This window comes from Cynoglossus semilaevis, chromosome 13 (assembly GCF_000523025.1).
Source record: "Cynoglossus semilaevis isolate Cse_v1.0 chromosome 13, Cse_v1.0, whole genome shotgun sequence".
Classification (NCBI taxonomy): domain Eukaryota; kingdom Metazoa; phylum Chordata; class Actinopteri; order Pleuronectiformes; family Cynoglossidae; genus Cynoglossus; species Cynoglossus semilaevis.
Window position 1 is genome coordinate 1,606,452 of NC_024319.1, and position 6,164 is coordinate 1,612,615.

Genomic DNA, 6,164 nt, shown 5'->3' on the forward strand with positions numbered 1-6,164 from the left:
GGGGGGGGGGGGGGGGGGGGGTGCGAGGGGGAGCGGCTGGGGGAGGCTGAGTTGTGTGTGTGTGTGTGTGTGTGTGTTTCCTGGTGTGGCCTAATCTGTAGGGACTCCTGCAGTTTTGAGGAGAAATACTATTTCTGTGGGGACAGTGTGACGTCCCACTACTGTGGACTGGTGTCTCCAGGAGGACAAGACTGGATGGACTGTGAGGGGAGGTGTCACGGGGGAGAGGGGGGGAAATCAGTCTGTGGACCCATCAGTCTGTGGACCCATCAGTCTGTAGACCCATCAGTCTGTAGACCCATCAGTCTGTAGACCCATCAGAAACACAGCAGCGTCTCCATTACCAGGTCTTTGTTCTTCCATCAGAGTCCATTTAAAGATCTGCTGTTGTTCAGATGAAGACAGATCCATAGACGTGAACTTCTACTCTAACTGAAAGGCTTTACTTCCTAAATGTACTCCTAGTTTTACTGTAAGTACTGATATAGAAACCACCAGCCATGATGCAAAAACACTGGAGAAGAGTTGGATTACTGCCCCCTACTGGCCAATAACTCTACCAAGAACCTCTGTCATAACAAACACAGAGGCAGTTAGCCTCAACAGACCATCCATCCATCCATCCATCCATCCATCCATCCATCCATCCATCCATCCAACCATCCATCCATCCATCCTTCTAGCTGTCGTACGGTCCAGTGTGGACACAGGACCATTTCTCTCTAACGTTCGGTGCAGAGTGACAACAGATTCAGCAGATCAGCAGGTAAACCTCCCCCCCCCCCCCCCCCGAGTCTTCTCTTGGCTGCAGGCCGTCGGCCATTTTGCTGACAGTGTGTGCCGTCTTCCTCTGTGACGACCAGTCAGCCGAGCTGCTCACACGTCACTCTCTGGTCGTACAGAGCAGCTCGTCTCAGCAGGGGTCAAGTGTCCTTTTACCATGCCTGTGCCCCCCCCACACCTCCCACACACACACACACACACTCTCTCTCTCTGTGACATTAGCTGGTTCTGTTCTGCCGCAGGAACATGTGACCTGCTGTGCGTGTGAAGGAGCAGTGATGGGCCTCAGGAGTGATGAGCAGGATGACAGTGTCATCAGGGAGCGGGCCTTGAGCCATGTGCTCCTCTGGAGGGAGCGCCGGCCCTTTAATAACTATCAGCCAATCAGGCAGAGGATGCTGGGAGCATGTCGTCCTTGGGAACGACTTTGCAGGGGGACGGAGGGATGGAGGGGGTGGAGGAGGACGGGAACACAGAAGGAACAGACAAAGGAGAGGAGGCAGGGAGGCAGGGAGGGGGGAGGGGGAGAAAGAGGGAGAGGGGGAGGAAGAGGGAGGGGGGAGGGAGCTGTGAGTGCAGAGTGGAGGAGAATTCACAGCAGAGACGATCAGATGTTGTCATTAACACAGAGTCATTATGTAACAAAAATCTGGATATGAAAATAACAACAGAGAGTTCAGAGGATTTAAACTGAAGCCCAGTCCTCCCCCCTCCCCCACCTGTCTCTCTCTCTCTCTCTCTCTCTCAGATTAACGTGACATCACTGGTCCACAGAGCAGTGAAAAACCAAACACTGCAGAGAAAATGCCACAAACTCCAGTCAAAGTCTGAACCCGTGTCACGGCGCTGGTAAAGATCGAACATTTTTAAAGTTCTACAAAAAGGTTGGTACGAAACCAAGGTTCAGTTACAGCGTGTTTAAAATACAGTAGGAGTGTGTGTCGTCAGGAATCTGACGTACGACACGTATCACGATACGATATACTGCGACATGAGTTGTTTTAAACATTTTAATCGTTGGAATTCTCTCATTCCTTATTCGTCTATTTCCTTCGTGGAATCCATTTTCTCAGTGATGTCATCACTTCAGAACGCACACTAAGGTTTTCTGTCCTGCAGCAGCGAGGCGAGCGGCGCCGCAGACCCAGATGCTTTGGTTCGTGCCTGGCCCCATTCTGTTTCAGATGATAGAGTAACTGGGTGTGTGTGTGTGTGTGTGTGTGTGTGTGTGTGTGTGGACTATGAACACAGAGCACAGAAACTAACCAAACCAAAAGAAAAACTAAACACACTCCTGTACCTCAGAGGATTATGCTGACACTGCAGTAAACGGTGACTTCCTGTACTACAGTCTTATTATATTCACCAATATTTATAGCGACATCTGGTGGCAGAACTATCTCTCAGTACTGCTGCCTGTACATGTAGGAGAACACATATAGAAACACACACACCTATATACATATATATGAATATATACACACAAACATACATGTACATGTACTCTTATACTTGTGCTAAAGGACATGAAGGACTGAAGTCTCCTGTGAAGTTTTGCCAGTAGTAGTAGTAGTAGTAGTAGTAGTAGTAGTAGTAGTAGTAGTAGTAGTAGTAGTATAGAATAACAAGTAGCAGTAGTAGTAATACTAGTAACAACAGATACTAGAGTGGCCTGAGCAGCTGATTGGCTGATTCTCTGTGCTCTCATCTCTGCCATGATGCTTGAAGGGAGGAGCAGGAGCACTCCAAGGTTATAAATGGAAACACACACACACACACACACACACACACTTCCAAGGAAACACTTAGAGACAGTGATGAACTGATCGCTCAGTCTGATTGAACCATTTTAGCAGCACCACATGTTGGTGTGTGTGTGTGTGTGTGTGTGTGAGTGTGAGACACTACCCAGAAATGTAATTTCCTATTGAACAAAAGAAGGACTGATGAAAAAAGTGGGGGAGGGGGAGCTTGGACGAAGACCCTCAGTGGGAGTGAAAAGTCTGCCTCTGGTGTGAATGTGGAGTCGTTCACGGGTTGGTGTGAATTTTTGTCCAAAAAAAATTATCAAAAGTTGGTGTGAATTTTTGTCCAAAAAAAAAGATCAAATATAAAGTAAAAAGACTTAATAGAGGGATAGATGGATGATGGATGGATGATGGATGGATGATGGATGGATGATGGATGGATGATGGATGGATGGATGGTACAAAGGGTAATTTCCTTTCCTTTGGCTGTGTTTTTTTTAAACTACTGCCCCCTGGTGTCTTCATCAGTATTGCAGCAACAATGACTGTTCAAATCCATTAGTAACAAGGTTCACTCTCTTCACTTGATGTTCTGTTAGAACCGTTACCATCTGTAACTGGACCTTCAACCTCTCCTGCTTCAGTGACCGCTGAGCCTCATGTCTGACATTACCGTAACTACAGTAAAAAACCTGATTAGAAAAACCAGATATTCTTCTTCATAAACACTCTCTCTCCCCCCCAGGTTCACAGGATGGAAGTCGATTTCGTCGACGTGACACTCACCATGACGCCAGCGTGGGCGTGTCCTTCTTCCTCCTGGTGTCCCGTCACACAGCGTGTCCTCCTCGTCTGGCGTGGACAGATCCGTGAAGGGAGGAGGGAAAGACCATGAAACAAGAACATGAAGTTAACCAGGAGTACGGACACCTGGTACAGAGTCTCACACTGGACATGGATCTGATTTTTAAAATCCTGTTTCATTTGAACCAGCGCTGATGCGATGATGTCACTGGACACACCACGGTAGTCAGGAGTGTGTCAGCGCCACCTAGAGTCTGGTCACGGCTAACTCAGTGACTGTGTTGATGGTGTGTGTGGTTACTCACCAACCAGGCCAGCAGCACACAGGCGGCCACGCTGACCAGAGTGAAACACATGACTGGACCACAGTCACACCATCACCACACCAGTCAAGGTCACCTGCTAAATCCCTCCTCACCTACTTTCCTCAGAGTCAAATCAGTCCGGTGCTCCATCCCCCAGGTTTTCCACTCACCCTCACTCACCCTCACTCACCCAATCCCTTTCTTCGGCCTCTATTTTTAACCAGCTTAGCAGCCCTGGCAGCCTGAGAGGTTTATTCTGTGGCTTCTCTCTCACTCATTACCTCACTGCTGGATCTCCATCCCATAATAATGCTGCTGTGGAACAGTCAGTCAGAACAGTCAGTCAGACCAGTCAGACCACTGTTACCACACAGTCAGTGGACACAGTAACAACCACCTCCATTATATCGATTCACTGCTTTAATAGAAGCTGAACGTTAATGTCCATCACAGCAGAACTGGACCTGGACCTGGACCTGGACCTGGACTGAAGGTCCAACATGGTGTCTGCAGCCCAGTCTCTGCAGCCCACACAGGAAACATTACTCCACTATTGTGGTAGTACTGTGTAGTACTGCGTGGTTGTGGTAGTACAGTGTAGTACTGTGTGGTTGTGGTAGTACAGTGTAGTACTGTGTGGTTGTGGTAGTACAGTGTAGTACTGTGTGGTTGTGGTAGTACAGTGTAGTACAGTGGTATTTCTTTGGTTGAGGTAACTGACGTGGAGAACATCTCTCATGTACTGCAGTCTAATACTCTTATGGACCAGGTGGGGGCGACATTCTCAGCAGTGCTGCAGTGATGACTGGAACATTTACCTTCTTCTTCATTTGCCTTTCCTCCATGTTGGTCCTGAATTCGTCAGGTTAAACCGTCTGATTCTGGACTGGTGTCGTTCTGCTGCTCCATGAGTTGGTTCTTCTTCTTCTAAAAACAACAACGAAGAAGAAGAAGAAGATTCGTTTGAGCCAGAGACTTCTACGACTGGAGTCTAAAGAGTTTAAATCAGATCTGTACCATAACAGGACACACTCACGGTTGTCTTTCCGGTCCAGTTCCACCACGACACCTGACACCGGTGAACGGCCTTCATTAACTCACTGCTCCAGGACAAAACAAATACAATCCCGTCCACACTGAAATATATTTTTTTTTCCTACTTACTCATCGCCTGGTTCGCGCTCTCTCGCGCTTCCGTTCTTGATTTGCGACATTAGGAATAAGTTACCGAGAAGCGGAAGAGTGCCGGAAGTTCCGGGTGACTTGGGGCAAATGTCCGTATGTTTTCACGCACCTTTACGTTGAAACAGTGGATAAAATCTGGACATTTTAAGGTCGTCTGTGATGTTGAAACGATAAACCACAATTTCAGATACTCCAATCTTCAAAAGCTGTACGATATGTGACGTCACACGCGTATGAGTAAAGTAGGGCCGAGCGTTCGTTAAAGTATGTCACTGGTTCACCGAGCGCTGTATTCATTCGCCCGCAGTCAATGATCGAAACGACCTAAAATACAGTGCAGTAATAATAATAATAATAATAATAAAGCCTCAATTCGGACATTTTCGTTGTCAATCGTAGGAGCGGAATAGCTTATAATAAAATAATAAAGTTAATAGAAGATGTTGAGAATTTTTGTACTTGTATTTTATTTTACTACTTTGTGGCCTGGTGACGTGTCCCACATTGTCCCACTTCAACAAAGTCATGTCCCGTGTCACTTGGAATAAACAGAACAGTGACGGTGACCGGTGACCGGGCCTCAGCTTCCTCCGCAGCACCGACCACTCCGGTCCAGGTGTGACTACTGCAGGACTACTGCAGTACGTAGCAGTGGAAACCAGAGACATGTGAGTCATTTTCCATGTTCTATGGATCTGCAAGACTGCATTTTCTACTCATTTGCTGCAGCAGTCTGGCGATGCAGGAAATGATTCACACTGGTCTAAAAAAATCCTCCTTTTGTGCCCGTAGACCGTAGGTGTGCTGTGATTGGAGGAACCGTGGCCTAAGATAGAAAGAGATGACTCAGGCAAATATGGGGGGAGGCTGAGAACAACTGGCTGCCTCTGAATCAGCCCCAACAGTCAGTCTGGTGAAGGCTGGAGACCCCACGTGGACATATGAGGAAACTGCAATGCAGTCAGAAGCATCGACGGTGTTCAGTGACACATTTCTACACTTTAATCTCAGTATTCACAGCAAAAGACCAGTTTATGTATTCGTAGATTATATAATCCTGTTCACACACACACACACGGTATTTCAGTCGGTAAATCTTAGAAATTTAAATGCATTTTAAATGCTTAAAAAACCCAAACATTTAAGTGATAAATTAAAAAATATAAGTATTAATGTTGTCCTTCAGTCAGTAACTAATGTCAAAATCAATTATTAAAACATCAAAATAAAATTTCTATTACATTTAGAAAATGAATTAACCTTACAGGGAAAAAAAGAGTTGACATTTTACTCTACACTGCCACCCTGTGGTGATATCGCGGCGTAACAACTGAGGTTA

At 46.6% G+C, this 6,164-nt stretch overlaps 1 long non-coding RNA gene across 1 annotated transcript in view; it reads right to left on the minus strand.

Annotated features, from left to right (window-relative positions):
• The window catches only part of LOC103387989 (uncharacterized), a 5,468-nt gene extending 271 nt beyond the window's left edge, over positions 1-5,197 (minus strand). The window contains exons 1-3 of the long non-coding RNA XR_522482.3: positions 4,677-5,197; positions 4,459-4,564; positions 3,318-3,383 (exon numbers count right to left, since the gene is read on the minus strand). This is a non-coding gene — a long non-coding RNA (uncharacterized LOC103387989). The remainder of the gene's footprint in view (positions 1-3,317; positions 3,384-4,458; positions 4,565-4,676) is intronic.
• Positions 5,198-6,164: the final 967 nt, after the last annotated feature.